The sequence below is a fragment of the Temnothorax longispinosus genome, chromosome 9 (genome assembly GCF_030848805.1).
Source record: "Temnothorax longispinosus isolate EJ_2023e chromosome 9, Tlon_JGU_v1, whole genome shotgun sequence".
Classification (NCBI taxonomy): Eukaryota; Metazoa; Arthropoda; class Insecta; order Hymenoptera; family Formicidae; genus Temnothorax; species Temnothorax longispinosus.
Genome location: NC_092366.1, coordinates 15,289,188 through 15,305,460, shown reverse-complemented (window position 1 = coordinate 15,305,460; position 16,273 = coordinate 15,289,188). Strand labels below are relative to the sequence as shown.

General features: G+C 43.7%; 1 long non-coding RNA gene across 1 annotated transcript in view; it reads left to right on the top strand.

Moving 5' to 3' along the window:
* The window catches only part of LOC139818572 (uncharacterized), a 42,419-nt gene extending 33,425 nt beyond the window's left edge, over positions 1-8,994 (top strand). The window contains exon 3 of the long non-coding RNA XR_011733448.1: positions 8,461-8,994. This is a non-coding gene — a long non-coding RNA (uncharacterized lncRNA). The remainder of the gene's footprint in view (positions 1-8,460) is intronic.
* The last annotated feature ends 7,279 nt before the right edge of the window (positions 8,995-16,273 follow it).

Here is a 16,273-nt window from a genome sequence, read left to right as displayed (position 1 = left end):
TTCTACATCATACTGAATATTCGCAAGATATTGACGTAATTACACACGGACGTTACATCAATACTTACGCCTCGTCATCGTTCCGCTGAAGTTCACGGTATATGCATAGTTCGCGGTTCCGAGTCTTCGGTAAGAGCCGCACCGAATGACTTTATGTACAACGCGCAACAAGAAGACCGCGCGAACACACGGCTAATTCCGCGTTAATTGCCCTACGGCGCTAAAGAGCGTTTCAGAGGGGGGAAAAAAGTTCGCTTTCCGTGCAAAAGGGGATTAAGAGCGTGAATGGCATTCTTCTCGGTCGTGATTTCATGCGAGGAGAGATGAAAGTCGAAATTACCGCGGATGCACTTTGTCCGGTGAACGCTGAAAAAAAAAATGCCGACTCCTCCCTCAGGTACGGTCGAAAGGTATTGCGACGCGAGCGAGAAACACCCAACTACTCTTTAGCCGGGGCGTACAATTCGTATCGTTTCTATTAAATAAAGAATCGGGGGGTCTAATTGCCTTATTGTGAGCGTGCGAGTCACGTAAGCACGCGCGGCGGCCGTCACGATAAATCATAGCCAAAGACCGGAGTCGGCGCTCGAAACAATCGAGCGCGACTGAATGAAACCTTGCGAAACAAACGACCGTGCTTCGTGACGCTGCCTAATATCCGTTCTTACTAATCGCTCGTTGTAATTCGTAATATCGTTCGGGGCGGAGCGGCCATGGCGTTCCAAAGAGTCGCTGTGGGTTGACCCGAGAGATAGCCGAGAAGAAAGATAGATCTCTCGTAAGAGACAACGCGAGTGAAAGAGAGAGGAGGAAGGGAGAGACGCAAATATGTACCGCGTGACACAGAATCGACGGAACAAGTTTCAAACGAGCATGAAAATTAAGAACAGACGTCGATATAGAACTAGGCAGCGTGCAACTTTATCTAAACTAGAAGCCCCGCACGACCCCGGTCACACTCGTAACTCCACGAGATAATCTCCGGCGTGGGCAACAGATACACACACCGCAAACTCCTCGCGTCCATACCGTATAGTATCTACCTTCGTCTATCTCTATTTATTATCCTTAGGCGCGACTATGTGTCTCCGCCGAGATAGCCGACACTTCTCGCGTGTGGAGCAGCACGTGTATACACATGCAATATGCAACGGCACGCAGATAGGTATATATAGGTATAGGTAGAGCATGGGTATTTTTCGTGCGCTCCGTCCTCTCTTCCACGGCCGGTTGCACGCTCCAAGCACGGCGGAGTTCGTGTCCGGGCTGACTAACCCATTAGCGCCTTGGCTGCCGATCGACATGGCGAATCGATCGATAAAAGCCACGCCGAACACTTCCTGCCGATAGGAAGGCCCCGTCGTTTCTCTCGCAGCCGATCGACCGAGGAAAGAAAAATTGCTTTAGCCGCAGTTATCGCTAAATGAATAGCAGGCGCGCTGGAATCTTGCATGCACACCAAGTGGCGTAATATATTGGACGATGTATACCTTAATTTAAAGTCGCATATTCTATTTATTTTTATATTTTTTAAATTTTTTTGTCGAGGACGATATAAAGAATAATTTAAAAAATGAAAAAATCGATTATTTATTCTGACAAATTATGCCAACGCGCTTTCTAAAGAAAAATTATTTTATCTATATTTAAATAATGGCAAGCTTGCAGAACTGCAAGAATAATTAGTTTTTTTTTTGCTAATCTAGTTGTACAGCAAGTACTGTCAGCGTTTTCAGTCTCGGAAAGAAAATAACTTTGTTCAACTTTAAATTATTACAAGCTTTTGCAAATGGAAACGCGCAGATCGTACAGCGGTTATTCTTGCAATTCTCTCACGAGGATGCCAATAGTTCGCCTGTCGCGAAAATAGAAGTAGCAGTGGTAGGTGGTAGGTGGAAGTGTAAACGAAGAAATAAATTAATGATTAAAAGAATTCGCGAGACACACATGATAGGGTATTACGGGAAGTGTGATAGTTGGCCGCGTACCTGGTAAACATTACCGATAAAATACGCGGTAAATATAATAAATGAGGTAATGACAACAGAGCCGGCCATCATAAATCCAGTGACAGTTGTTGCTACCGTTGCCAAAGAAGAGATTTGCTCAAGTGACGCAAAGCCGATTTATCGATATCATTATTTGAGATCCAAACATATCCAATGGTGAGGACAATAACCTAGTGGTTTCTTATTACACTTCATGTTATAATATAAACAGAACAAATTTCATCAAACGACATTCCACGACATGAAATATATCTTTGCCTCTCGCCAAAACATTAATATATTATTGTATTTTATTTACGAGACTACTGTCCCACGCGCGTCACATTAAATTTGTTTCAACACAAATCCTAATTAAATTACGAAATCATGTAAATTTAGGAGATCAAGCGGATATCGATATCTTAAAGAAAAATTCAGAAGCTCGGACAAGTCTTTACGTAATTTCATTAAAAAAATATTTGTCATTTGTTTAAAATTAACGAATAGAATATTAGAATGACGTTTCCTTAAGAAATTTCTTCTCGAAAATAACTCGATACCTCAGGCTACGGAAACTTCCCGTCCGTCCCTGTTCACAAGCATACAGACAATGAAGCGTAGGGAGCAGCAACCGGCGCGGCGGCTAAATTTTCGAGATGGTTTCAACCGATCCGGGCTTAATTTGTAGCACGTTCTTATGGAGAAGGGGCGATGAGGTCCATTCGATCGTCTCGTCGCGTTGCCAGATTAGTTAGCGCGACTTAAGACGGCTGTTGATGCTACCGCTTCTTGCCACGTCCCCCCTTCTCCATTTTTGCCGCTAAAACATCGTCCCTAATTAATCTCCTCGGTCTCTCCCGCATTGACGCTGCGCTAATATGGACGAACGGTGACAATGGCCAGAAGAGACAGAGCTTGGAATCCGCTGAATTCGACGGCGTGGCGAGCGAGCGAGAGAAAAAGTCGCCCAACGTTTAACACCGTCCAAAAGGGATTATGGCCGATAAAGTCTAGCCAGAACGAATCCTAATGCATATTTGTAAGGCGTTTAGCTCTATTTAACTTAAAGCTGTATTTAACTTAAACCAGCCAATGTATGTTTTAGTTGATAACGTCGATAATTGCTGATGTAAACAAGAGAGTAACGGAGAGATGTCGAAAGTTTGGTGCAAGGAAGCGCACGTTCTGTTTAATCTGTATTTTTCTACAATATTAGAATATGTCAGAGACTTAACTGTCTCTGAGTTTGAGTTTGCCCTACTTGACATTCCTTATTATACATTTGTGAACAAACTTCATGAAAACATATTTAATATTCACTTAAGTGTACTGTATTCGTCGAAAGAAAACTAAATACTCAACGTTCGACTCGCGAATAAATGAAAAATAAGATAACGCAATTTTTCGAGCAAAGTACAAGCCAACACTATTTTACATAAATAAGTGAAAGACTCCATTTCTCAGATAAGTTGCAGATTCACGCAAATCTCTCTGCGCGAAGAAATCTTTCTTCGATAAAAGCGATAGTAATATAGCAGCGAAAGTAATATTGACGACAGTGGTCGACGATGAAGAGTCCAATTGTGAATCCCGCCGAATTCGCCGCAGAGCAGCGGCCGACCGGGAGAAAAACTTGCCCGATGCTTAATACCGGAGCGACGAGTCAGAGCTGACGAGGGGAAGGACGGAGTTCCGCTAATGGGAATTTGCGAGACGGCCATAATGTTCTCCGGAAACGTACGGGATGCACTTAACGTCTTACTTGAATGTAGCACGGCTCAAAAAGCGCGCCGCGGGAACTGGTCCGCAGGTGGCACTTGAGCGTCGTAGTTCAGGCCGAGACTGAAAAGGGCGTACGCGGTTAATTGGGATAATCGCCACAGTAAATCCGCCAAACGAACTCCGCTTCTGGTGGTATCTCTCTATCGAGGCAGCTTTTAATTTCTCGCTGCGGAATGCCGCGTGCAGAAGAAAACCGCGCCGACGCGCGGTATATACGCGAAAAAGCGTCGGATGCATAATACCCCGGAGAGATCGCGTCTTGAATCCTTGACGCGCGTAAGCTCAATTTGTCGCTCAACGAGACATGCCTCCCTCCGCGACGTGAGACGCGAGCAAGCAAAAATGCGCGCGATATCGATCGAGACGCGATCGTCCAGTGAATCGCATATGAAGAGCACTCTGAAACCGAGATCACGTCGCACAAAAAGATTCCCGCAAAAAGACAAGTGCGAAACTTCGCGCGTTCCTTTTTAAGCTTCGTTAAGCTAGCTCAATTTTTTATATACTCTTTCGAAAATCGATCGACTAATCTTTATACGCCGTACAGAAAACAGCAAGCCATTTATTTAAATTTTGCTTTACATGTTCTTAAATTTTTGACGATAAAAAATGTTTAAAGCTACTTGTATTTCTGTTTTCAGTGACCGAAACTATTTTGGTAGAAACCATCTCGAAAGCGAATAAATAATTGATTAGACAAGTTGATATATCAGTTAATTATTAATGTCGACGCACGGTTTTTTCATTAAATAGTAAGAGGATAGCGCGCGCTACAGTTCTCGGAAGTATTAAAATTAGCATTGCGCAGACTCGCCGAATTTTCATGTGATTTCCGCGGATTTTCAACATTCATATCCATTATGACATGTGAAGAATAGAAATGGATGGAGATGATGAGGCTCGGTGATAATTTAAATCGTAGAGCTTTAATGCGATTAAGTTATTAAGTCAGCAGAGTGCGTTAAACCGTGAGGAAAAATTTAAGATTCTCGCGGAAATTACAGCGCATAATGAATATATGCGATTTAATGACGTTATCGCGAATGTCAAGGGATCTAAAAATAGACGTTTATCCGCGCCGTACGGCGGATTGACGACTTGAAAATCGCGAGAATAAAGATTCGCTCTACATGGGTGGCAGCAGAAATTGTATAAGCAGAAAGGTGCGGACATGACAAACACGCGTAGATAATTAACGCGATCTAAGCATCGTGTTCGGCGGAGCGTGTCAAGTGACAAGGACTCGATAAGTAGCGTCCGTGACATCGTCGTCATTGCCCTACCGTGAAACCCACCGTTATTAACAAACGAGCACGAGGTACCCACTCGTTTTCCATTTAAAAAAAAAATAACGAACGATGCGTCATGCTATACACCGCGAGAAAGGAGTAACTGATAAATATCTGTTACTCGTTATCATACGTAAAAAGTCTCAAATGTGAAAGTCATATTCGAACTTTTTATCTCTATTTAATAACTTTCATCTTGCGTGAATTTCATATTTTGAGTGTTAAAGAGATAAAAACTGAGAGGGATTAAGATCTGTCTAACAATAAGTTGTAATTACTAACCGCGAGTACGAGTGGCAAATTCAGTACTTGCAATCATCTCGTTTCGTTTCTCGACTACTGTAATTATCACTAATTGCGACACTGACGTGTAAATTCGGCAATACGTCTATTAAAAATGATCTTGTCTCTCTTCTGTTACTGTTTTCGGTGGTTTGACGAGCAAAAACGCACACGACATTTCCGCTCAAAGATGAGGAACCGGATGACGAGCCGCGAAACTAGGTCGATCTTTTTTTCGAGCGCAAAGTCGACAGACTGAGAGTCGGAGGAGAGAAACGGAAAGGGTGTCGACGAGCGGTTAATTGGTGTTCTATGAATTTGGCGGCGATTACCGCGAAACAACGCGAAGCAGACGGCTGATTCGGTTCTTGCAGATCGCATCGGGTGACTGGCGGAGAATCGGCTGGCCCGAACGACTTCCATCGTGGAATTTTAATTATAAATTAGTTGATTAACTCAATAGTGTTTTTGCTGCCGGCGACAGTGTCCTCGGAACTGGTCGCGCCAGTGTACGTCTCATATCCGTGCGTCACGCACACCTCGAGCTGCCGGCTTGGCAGGGGTTCTCCAAAAGATCGTGGATCTTTGAAAAAATGTCAATTAAAAATTGATACGATGGTGTCCATCATTTAATCACATTCACATTTATGGCTGTTAAAGTAGTATTAATATATTGTTAATATATAACGCGATATGTTATAACATTACGCTAACGTAAGACGATAACACGACTTTGTTCGAAATCGAGATGTATCACAACGGGCATAGCAGATCGAGTCCGAGGCAGTGTTTGTTCCGGCGAGGATGTCCGGCGTCAGGTTCTCGAAAAGAAAACAGGTCTTTGACATCGCAAACGTCGCGCTCATTTCGCGCGCGGCAGGTGCGATACACGCTCGAGACCTGCGTGCACGTAATTCCTCCGCATGCGGATACGCGAATGCACAGTTGTGTTCGCTTGCTACACTTGCTCCTCCTTTATTTATTTTTTGCGACCACATACGCAAAACACCATATTTTGCTTACGTAACCACACGCAGAAGTAATCGAGAGTTTGTCGAACAAATTGCGCGGAACTTTGAGTTGTTGGGCGCATATGCCGGGCTGCTTAAATTTTTGTCCCGACTATTCTACAAAAAGATATTAAATATTTAAATTAGTACGTGTGTGATAATATTTCTATCTTGTTCTCATTATAAAAATGCTTTCCACTACAACGAGACAATTGGCTCTAATTGCAACAAAACGGTATTAATATTCCGTGGGAAAGAATTAATTTATCGTAATAAAAATCAAATTTTCTGTAATGTAAGAAATTCAAGTTGAGAACCCACGACAATCCGAAGATACCTACGTTCGGAGCCCCGCTAGCATGAGAAGCACAATGGCCGCGAAGATGTAGCCGCACCGATGTCCTCGTCGCTTCATCGGCACGCAGAGCATGCGAGGAATACGTTTTGTTTTATATTAAATAAAATATTCGACGTCCCACGGGACGAGTCGAGACCGACTAAATCGGTAAGCGTGAATTCTTGTCTCCAACGATCCATCATACTTTTCGATAGAATCTGTTTAATAAAGAAGATAACACAACCACTCGTACCATACTTGTACAAATCTCGACAGCAGAGGAATGCAGCTTTTCCATTCGACAACACGGACGAGAGAAGTAAGAAAATAGAGGAAACGTGAAAACACACAGCCTCTTCAAATTACACTTATTACCAAGTTCTAATCTCTCGGTGAAAGTGACATGCAGACGTCATTTCAGGTTTCAACTTATCCAAATTATCTCGAACTGTTTAAAACTTGTGTTAATCGTCGGTGACAACAGTCGTAATTGCTGTCGTCTTAAAATAGACATATCATCGCGAATTGTTACACGAAATAAGAATGTGAATTAGAAAATATAGTCGGGATCAACGCAACGAATCTTCAGATTTTTACATAAATCATCACAATAGATTATTTAAAAATTATTTTTAACAGAAGAACAGTATTATAATCGTCGCACGTATTGGAAGAGCAAGCGGTAAAATCCAAACAAGAGCGGAGAACTTCTGAGCACTGACCAAAGATGCGTGGAATCGCAAATTAAGGACGAGAGAAGGGCACGAGGCACTCGCGGGTCAGAAGATGTCCCGCTCTCGGTTCGCTCCGGTCCGCATACCGGACGAACCGAGCAACGCCGCAGCCGCAGCTATAGCCGCCTCCGTGCAAAAAAAGTATAAAACTTGTGACCCGACTCACAGGGCCCCCGGTCCTGCCGTTCGCCGTTCGCCTCGGAACCGCCATACTTTTTGCCGACACTCCGAGAGTACGAGAGAACGAACTGTGTCCGGCGCGAACGTCAGCAGAATGTAAAATATGCAACATGCTCTCGTCCCGAGTCTCGTGGTTTCCCGTTCGGTGATTCCAATAACACATGTGCAAGGTACAAGCAACTCTCGTGGCATTTACATAACATAATTTAAATAAACAGAAATTGCGTTGTTGTTGTCGGCATTTGACTTTGAATTAAAAAATTAAAAAAAAAATTATGTCCTTATAAACAGCAAATTTTACCAGGAAATTGCATTATCTCATTGGAAAATTCATTTGTTATTAGTCACTGGATCGAAAAAGAAACGAAGACGCGATCGATCGAGAGTATATCAATGATTCTCGGTAATCGAGGAAGATCCTGCTGAACAGAGAACGTTTCTTCTCGTTCGCAGCAGTAAACATCCTTTCCGCGAAAGCCCACAATACCGAGGATTTCTCTTCGCGCGTCGTGTCATCCTGATCTTTCTTAAAATATCTCACAAACGAGAAAAATCGTTTTCTGGTGCAAGCGGGAAAAGCATCCAGAGACAAAAGGCCTGTGTGTGAAGAGAACACTGCGCGTCCTACGATAAGTAAGAAATCAATTATACGTGAGCGGACTCGACAGATCGGGGTCTAGCCGCGTGCTCCGAATTTCCGCGCAATTAATACGGCTCCCGCGCCGTCATAGGATCTCCGGCGAATGCGTCAAACGGTCCGCCTAACGCGGTCGTATCGCGTGTCACGGTTTTGCTTGCATTCCCCACGCGCCTCGTTGCGTTAATCGTACTTAGCGTGCGGAATTTCGCTCTACGCAGGAAGCGCCAAGGATACGTATGGCGAGAAGACCGGAGGAGGAGCCTGAGGAGCGCGAGGAAAGCCAGCCAGCCAGCCGAGAGGGAGGTCTTGGGAGTGCAACGACTAGTTTCTTCTCCGTGTTATTATCTGCCGTGTCCGGTAAGTGCCGCGTGCAAGATAGCCGGGATGTGGAAGACATCATGTCGATCCCGGCCATTCCGTTCTCCGCCACTGTGTCCACTTAGCTATGCGGACCCCCGGATACTTATACTAACTCTACTATTCCTATACTAACGATTCCGAGAGAAATTCCTCCGTTCTGTCTCGCGTTTCCTCAAGCTCATAATAATGTCTGCCTAGGATGTCGTATTACCAGTACGTCGATGTATTAACGATCCAGGACCGCGGCAATTTGACTTTTAATATTGACGAAGAATTACAAAAATTATATTCACTTATTTATAGAGAGTTTCTGTAAGCCGTCCATAATGTGTTAAATTCTCGCTGATTGCAGAGATGTTATACTGCACAAAGCGATGATTCAATCAAATCAATATGTATGCACTTATATAAAATTATGAATGACATATGCAAAAGAAAGTATTATATGAAATATATTATGCAACTTTAGAAACTTGATAAATATTTCTGAAAAGATTCTAGAAGGCTTAAATTTAACTACTACCTGTATATAAAAAAAGTAAAAACGATCGAAGAGATCAGAAAAGAGGAATTATAGAAGAGACTTGCGTGTCGCCGTAATTCAAACCAAATTTCATAATCTCGCAGGGGGGACGAAATCAGTCGCTTACGATGACATATCCCTGAATCACGTTCGAGACAAAGTAATGGTTCCATGGTGCAGAAGAATCGGGAGAGCAGGGGGAGTGATGGGAGGCAAGGTGCGATCTCGTTCCCTCGCTGTACGGTCTTTCTCTCTCGCCTTCGTCCGGCGCGTACAGCTACGCCCACACCATAGTTATTCGCTTGACGATGGCCCATACCATTACATGACTTTTGATCGCCAACCGTCACCCTATGTATTTGCAGTAGGTATCTGCATACCTAGTTTGTCAATGTTGCATCGACGATCTTCGAGACTCGCTATCCCAGCTCGCGTCATCTTCGTCGTCGTCTTCGTCGTTTCGTCATGGCGTCTGGAAGTACCATCACGACGACGAGCGCGCAATGACGACGGCATGTAACGAGATACCACGGCGATTTCACACACGCATGCAAATCTCCTCCAGTATCGAGTTATGTCGGTTCTCCTGCCGACCAGACGCAAAGGATCTACAGCGGCAGCGATGTGAGAGAGCAAGAGAAAGAGAGCGAGAGAGAGAGATAGAAAGAAAAAAAGAAAGAAAAGACACGCCTTGGTCTTCATGCCGGACTAGATACTTATCTGGTCGAACCGTGGGAAAGGGAAAGCCTTTCTATTTGCTATCTATTTTTAATCGACTTCTAGAATCTTGATTTATTTAGACCCCAGGTGATCTGGACATCGATCCATCTCGATAATGACCGATTGTAACTTTTGCAATCGTATATCCCTTGATGAGCACGGGTAACGAGATTTTATATGGACATAGGAATCATACGTTCCTTCACGACTCAGGCGCCGGCGAGATCAAATCGGTGATAATGCAGCAGCGGAGAAGCGCAGATGCACAAGAATAAGAAAGAACGGTTCGTCCTGGCGCGGTGTCCATGATCCTTTCTCTCCATCTTCGTGGCGCGACGGAGGAAGAAGGACGGGTTATCATTAAGTGAAATGCCGTGTCCACTATCTCTCGGCTCTCACGCGGCCCCCGGCACTGCTTCTTCGCGGTGCCAGGACTTGTTTTCTGCGAGTCCCCGGATATCGTAGCGGAGCGGCACGTCGGAACGGGATAATCCCCTTCGCCGCTGCATCACGAGAAATTCTCTGCGAGGGTTATTAATAAGGCTACCACTATCTAACGCAATTAGAGACGCGAAGTTCTCGGGTCTTATATACTACTGCCAGGGGTTACGTGAGAGAATATCGTGAGAGTATCCTCTCAGCACCTTCCAACGCATCACAGCTCATTTTCATCTACCTACCATCCACGGTACTCCCCTCGCACCGTGCTTAATTTATTATGTGCTCGTGGCATTTGTTTCCGAAACTATCTTCGCATTTGCAAGCAAATTTCATGCTAATTATTTTCTTCTTTCAATGGTTATTTATATATTCATATATTTCTCTCATTTAACGTATCGGTTTTTAGTTAGCTTAAAGCTCGTCCGAAATTATCCGCTGGTCGTCGCGTAAACAGCACAGCACCGTTCAATTTCGAAAGTTTATGCATACCGAATCCATTCTGTAGTAATACAAGTGCATCGAAAAGATTAGAAAATTTTGGGTCCGCGGCAGAAAATTATCCTAATCTGATAATTCGGTATAAAACGCAGCCTTGTGCGTCGACGATCAAGATATACCTTCTTGCTACGGAGCGATCATCGTTGCCTGCGTCATACGATGTAGATACGATCTCACGACTACGAGGAGCCGCACCGTTCACGTACGACCTTGCCGCGTCGCAACCGAAGAATACAAGGCAACACGCTTGGAGATCGCCCGGTTTTACGAGTGAATGCACAGGCGGCAATTAACGTATGATCCTTGAGAGTGCGATCGGAGCGAGAGTGAAAGCGAGAGTGAGAGAGGACTTTAATTCAACGAAAGAAAAAAAAAACTTCGCGTAATTATAATGAAGAGAGGAATATAGTTGATCAACTGATTGTATCTCGGCGACTTAACAAACTTCGCCGAGAGAAGGCAAATGCGTCCTCCCACACACGCGTAACTCTCCTCCGTTCATTTATATTAGCTAATGTCGGAGAACAGACTAGGCGCCGATACTAATTAATTATGAGCGAGACAAGCGGCGTGACCGACCGCCAGATTCGTCCTGATAAACGAGATTTCGTGGTAAGATTTATTAATGCTTCCACGGTAAATTAGCCGTTAAAGCGCGTTCGGTGGCGCGTGAAAAGATCGAAGAAACATATAAGATTCGTGTAATGTTAATTTAAATATTCGCTCTTCTATTCTATCTATTCTTGTACGGTATTATATATTATTCGTGATTTATCTTGTTCTCCCGAATTACGTAGATTTATGCGAATCGAATTATCGACCTGTGATCTCTAATTCACACCGATACTGTCCCGAATTTGATGACACTCAAAAATCATGATTCTACGATACAATTTACTGTTTGCCAATACAAATAAAATATAATTACATTGGCGTAACATAAATGTCAAATTTATATATTAACTTCTAATGTAATAAGAAAGCTTGAAATTGCATTGATAACATCAGAAATGTCTGGAAAGTGACTTCATGGATCGTGTAAGAAACATTTAATGATATAATGAATACGCATGATACTGGTCTCATACCGGTCCTTTCGTCGCAATACATAAAGAAGCATCAGTACAAAAATAAAAGGATCTCTATACATTTAAAAGCGGGTTTATAAATCGAAATATTCCAACGAGAACGAGAAGCGAGAGTCATTATAACGTCTTCTCGAGTATCGTGTATACATTGTCGCGCATAATTGAAAGGCACGGTTATCGCCGACTAATTTAGCGGGGAAAATCAATATCGAACAATTATTTACTCTCCTAAATCACTTATCCCGCACTAATAAGCGACAAAGTGTGCCAATTAAGATACACCAAAGTGTCCCCGGTGTTTCTCATCGAGTGAATCGAGGCTGCTGAAGCGATCGTCTTGATGAGGAATTCCAGTTGGGTCTCTCGCCACTGAATGCGAAATAGAAAATGAAGAAGAAGAGGGAGAGATATTTCTAGCGCATCATTATAGCCACGAGTGGAGTGCTAGTTACCGGAGGTGTCTCCTCGTAAACACTCGGACATTTACATAACGAGTGACATCTGCCAGCCCAATCATACACGCTACCAAGAGAGTTTAATACCGCTGGCATACCACTCCGCGTGCCACACTGCCTCCCAGGACTGGTCTTCGAGGACTCGCCCGTATACACACATCCATAACACGCGTGGCACACGGCCATGCGATGCGCATTACACGTTTGTTCCGCACACGTCGCGTCGCGACGGATATCTACGAAATTGAAGAAAACATGTACCTCCGCGTTAAGGAAGAACGTAACATCATTTGCATATGGCAATGTCAATTCTAGGTAGAGACGCGGTATGCTGCGTTGCGATAAGGTTACTTTTACGGAGGACAAATTACACTTTCGAGACGCGGCTTTCGCTTGCGCGCCGCGTTGTCGTTTTTCAGGTTGAAAGTCTACCTGTTGTAACTTGAATGCTTTACCTAATACAATCGGAAAGAAAAAATAAAAAAAGAAAGAATTCGTGATTGATGAAAATAGACGCACAAACGCAACGATTGTACGGTTGAGTCTTTATAATTCGTCAGCGAGAATTAATCGGTGATTAAGAAAGGAAATCTCGTTGTGTTTCTTCGCAACGCTCTTTTCCGTCGATCCTCAGATATCAGAACGCACAGAATCTCTCTCGTAATTCTGGAGACGATAAATTTTTGCAAATTCCACCTGTCGTTCGGATGATTGCCCTCGATCTTTTATTTCGATGATCTGTCCCAGTCTGTTGTCATATTTCTTGTCATCCACGATGTGCGATGAAGCAATTTAGTCAACCCCGCGAAAACCGACCGACTATCAACGGTCCCGCCGACTGATGTCATTGTTTCGGTCTCGTCTATTTGGACGTACCGAGGTGTGCCACCGCGGCGGTGTGCCGCACAATAATTATCGCTGTCTCTGCGACGAAAAGCTGCGACGACGTTAAATCTGAGGTTTCTTCTACAGGTGCATGAATGAAAATTGAAAACGAAAGAGAAAATGATAATATTGGAGAAACAACCAGATATGTAACAACGAATATGACTTCGATATAATTATCGTGAAAGCATAAAAAATCTGTCCGTCTCGTCATAGAATCTTTTCCGCTTAGATTGAGAGCTCGTTGAAGTGGTGAGAACAATCGAGAGGATTCAGGCAAGGTGTGGCAACATATAATTACAGTAATTAGCAGACAAGTAATTAATTAGGCTCGCAGCACACCGTTTGTTATTTCGCGCGGCGCACAGTTGCTGGACGTGTGTACGTATGTGTATGCACTGACGTGTATTTGTATATACATGTCGCTCACGTGTACGAGTACCTAAGATACCTGTGGGGTACTGGTATAACTACTGTACCCGTGTCCCTGTACGTCCTCGTGCTCAAAGGGTTACGTCTTGATCCCAATTAACGAGCGATTTTTTGCCAAGCGCATCGAGCGACTCTGAGCGAGTGAGTATGAGGAGCGATCTTGCAAATTGCAGAAAGGCAAAATCGATCGAATCTGCCGATCGCAAAATAACGGTGAGCCGTACACTTTGTATCGGACAATACCATTGAATCGATATTTTATTATTGTCCCTAAAGATGCGATAACATTCATCTTCTTTACGACTACAATTTTATTCATTGGAGACGTATGTTTCTCACAATCAGAGATGTATGTTTCGTATTCTGCTTTTAATACTACTTTAATTCAATGTCACTTACAAGTCATTAAGAATCTGTATTAAGCAACGGTGGAAATTCAGAATCTCAATAATAATTCTTTTTTTCCAAATCTTAAATGTATTTTTGGCCAGTATAATCTCGTGTGAAGTGAAAAATTTGATATCAAAATTTGAGCTATTTTAAAAATGTTGCACAAAAATATCACAAGCACTTCTTTGAAAAGACTTTTCCTCACAATCACTTTTCGAATGCTTATATAAATCTTGAAGCTAATGCTGTATCGTTACTTGGTATAAGGCTACCTGCTGTCCTGGAAAAATCAGTGCACACAATAATTAATTGCTTGACAAAATTAATTTAAATCGATACAGCTGACGGAAATGTATATCACCGGATCGAATTATTCGACGCATTGATCCTTAGTACAGCACAGACGATTGGCCGTGTCCTGCATTTGCCAAACATTCGGGACTCTCCCCTGCAATCGCCGACGACCACGCACGGTTTGCTCGCTTCACTGGGCAATAAACATAATGGCGCACGTCCTTAATTAAGTGGATTTTCAATCAAGATTCAATCAGTCTCGTTGTAAATGTAAATGTCGACCCAACCCACTCTCGCTTCTCCTCACCGTTCACGACCCGTCGCCGGGATTGTCGTCATGTCCAGATCCAGAGCTTCGTAGATTCATGTTTAAAAGTGTGAAGGATGAATCTTCCCGTAAGCGAACGCAACGGTTTGTAGCAGCGATAAAACGACGTTAGTGCTTCAGTAACGATATGCGCTTGCATATATATAGTCATCATTTTGATAGACCGCGTTGTTGAAGAATTTATATTTCAAAGAGAAATACTGAGATTTCAGCGATAAATCCCTTTTGAACTGTGAAAATGCGCATTAACCAAAAAAATTCATTTGTAACTTTCAACATATTATATATTGCGTTAAAATAGCAAAGATAAATTACAAAATATCTGCGAAACGATTGAAAAATGTATACCTTTATAGCGAGAAATCCCTCGGTAAATCGATAACGGTTAATTTCAGTACGTGCCCGCACTTAAAGCAAAATCCGGGCATACTCTCGATGAACGACTCTCGATGGCCGATGACTTATCAATTACATTCGGGCTCAAGCGTCGCGCTATCATAATGCCACGATTCGCAACGTCGTAAAAAGATTCGATCATCGTGACGCGCTCGGTGCCACGATTGCATTTGCGGACGAGCGGTGGATATGCAAATGTGTCGTGGCGGAACGGCGAGTGGAGGACCCGGCTGGGGGTCCGCAAAGTCGAGACAAAGTCACAGCAGGATCCACTCTCCCGAGCATGCCCCCCCCCGGTCCCTCTCACCCCATCCCGCTCGCTCGCTCCCTCGTGCCTCGCTCAAATGAAATTTTCCGCAACATTGCATTCGAATGCGATTAAAGCTCGTATAGCGAGCTGATGCCCCGCGGAAGCGGATGGAGAGCCAAGTCGAGCCGAGAAACTCGAGGCTCTTCTTCACCGCTTTCTTCCTTCTCCTCCCGGCGTTCGGCCGCGCGAAGACTTCCACGCGCAGCCCCACCTTCGTCGATTTCGAGAAATCGAATTGTAACTTGTAGCCACCGCGGCACCCTCCGTGACAGAAGCACGCGTGATTCATCGCCTACTAACGCGAAGCGCGCCGGCTAATTTCCTTCAGATATCGATTCCATTTCATGCGAATGCGAGAGTTCCTTTCCGCTTTGCCTTAAAGTTTATGGTATATTAAAAATATCAGAATCTCTCTCGTGATTTTCTAACTTGTACAACATAAAAATTAAATTTTCTATTTGTACAGTAAAGTGGCTATATTTTACACACTTTTACAAAACATCTCTCAAAACGTTAGAAAAAATGTAATTCATGTCACTATATCGTTCGAAGTCTTATATAACCACAATACGTAGAAGTTATATAAAAGTAATTAAGATTGATTATTATAATCAGCCTTAAATGCTTGTCGTGTCGCGACTGTTGTAAAAAACATGAACACGGTGCGACTATTACTCCGATCATTAGATGCGCTCTCATGCGGAAGAAGCGTAGGACGACGACAAGAACTCGTCTTCTCGTGCATTTAAACGTCGCTCGATGCAGCAGCGGGAGGTACGTCGATGTTTATCGCGCGAGAACGCCTCCGACTGGGACTAAGTGAGCGGTACAGCCGCGTTTTGTACGTCTTTACGTGACGAAGGGGCTACCGATGTCGCGCTTCGCCGTGCGGCAGCCGCCGCCAATTTCGA